This window comes from Echinops telfairi, unplaced genomic scaffold, assembly GCF_000313985.2.
Source record: "Echinops telfairi isolate 266 unplaced genomic scaffold, ASM31398v2 ScPeMD7_5868;HRSCAF=6743_0, whole genome shotgun sequence".
NCBI classification, from domain to species: domain Eukaryota; kingdom Metazoa; phylum Chordata; class Mammalia; order Afrosoricida; family Tenrecidae; genus Echinops; species Echinops telfairi.
In genome coordinates this window covers 11,048,998-11,050,579 of record NW_022109767.1, presented here as the reverse complement: position 1 = coordinate 11,050,579, position 1,582 = coordinate 11,048,998, and the positions used below count along the sequence as shown (strand labels likewise).

General features: G+C 38.6%; 1 protein-coding gene across 5 annotated transcripts in view; it reads right to left on the bottom strand.

Annotated features, from left to right (window-relative positions):
- Positions 1-1,582, bottom strand: part of KIF13A (kinesin family member 13A) — a 227,114-nt gene that overhangs the window by 99,299 nt on the left and 126,233 nt on the right. The window lies entirely within an intron of this gene.

Below are 1,582 nucleotides of genomic sequence, written 5' to 3'. Positions count from 1 at the left end.
ATTGGGATAACAGTTGTATGAGCCCCTAATAAAATGTTAAAAAAAAAAAAAAAGAAAGAAAGCCTCCTCTTTGGCCGTTGGGGTGCCTGGTGGTAAGCAGTCTTGCCATGTAATACAGTCACTGAGGTTTGCTCCGAGCGTATCAACATCATCTATATCTACAAACTGGATGGTTCTGATAAATTACATATTATATTTTAATTGATATCTATATTAACCTGCTGGACATTATAACAAAATATGTGACTGAATGATGTACGCTAGTCTCTGTCATTTGTGAACAAATGAACAACACTTTAAAAAAAGACAAGTTCTTCTAGTTAAATAACTCTAATTATGCTTGATAGAATCCAACCTGCATCTCTCATCATTGATAGTTTTATTTATAACTGGGAAAAGGGAAAATCAAAGAAAACTAAGTACGCTCAATGAAAACGCGGGGTAAGATTACAGTTCTGAAAATAATTTTCCTCCTTTCCACCCTTTAGTAACTGCCCTGAAGCACAATGTGTAAGAGAACTACTGTAAAGTCCAAGCGTTTTTACAAATCTAAACAAGACTGGATTCTAGAAAGAGTAGAACACATTTCTCTACGCTGGCTTCCTGTCTCCAGGAGGTTTATTCTTTTCTGAAAGAAGAAATAATGACTATTTCTCAACCTCCACAGATATACATCAGCATTTGCATCTGTCGTAGCAACTGTTCTATCTCTTGTACGAAAGGCCCAAGTTGACACAATGATTCCCCAGTGTGGACATTGAGACTGTTTCCTATTTAGCTGGAAAATATAGCCTTACACGTGTTAAGTTTGTATGCACTCTTCTACTTGACTTCAGTAGGAAAACCCCAGGAAACCCAATTGTTAAGCAAAGAATGTGCACTGTATTTTACACCCCTAACAAAAACTATCATTCTTTTTAGTTCTAAATCAATGAGGGTGGGGGGTGGGGAGGTGATTCGTGTTTTATTTATTGGCAAGATGGAGTTATAATTCAGCAAACTTGTTTCTTAGGCCCTATGCTTATTAAAGAGTGGTTACACGTTGGGCTGCGATCCCCATGGTCAGCAGTTGGAAACCCCCAGCAGTTCGTGGGGAGAAACACTGGCGTTTCTAATCCTGCAAATAATTACAGTCCCCAAACCCCACAAGGAGTCGCTAAGAGTCTGCACTGACTCGATGGCAGTGAGTTTTTCATAATGATTTTAATAAAGCAGTCAATGTAACCATTTGCTCTTTTTCATATTAATTTAAAATGCTATTATATATGATGGAGAGGAACCTCTGCTGTGTCACGGGCGTTCTGAACACGTTTCCTTAGCTGGCCTTTCACGTTCACATTCTGCCATACGAAAGCTAGTCTCAGTCAAATTATCTTTTTCTTCTATGAGTCTGTCTTTGGTATATGTCCAGCTTCCTGTATCCTTCTCCATTTCCAAATTGCAGATTGTTGTTTTTCTTCTTCTTTTTAAAAAAAGTTTCCTTTAAAAATCAGAACCCCACCCAATGCCCATCCCTAGACAACTGGACATACCTTGCAGAGGGGTAGTGGGGAGATGAGTCACTTAGGGTTCAGTATAACAA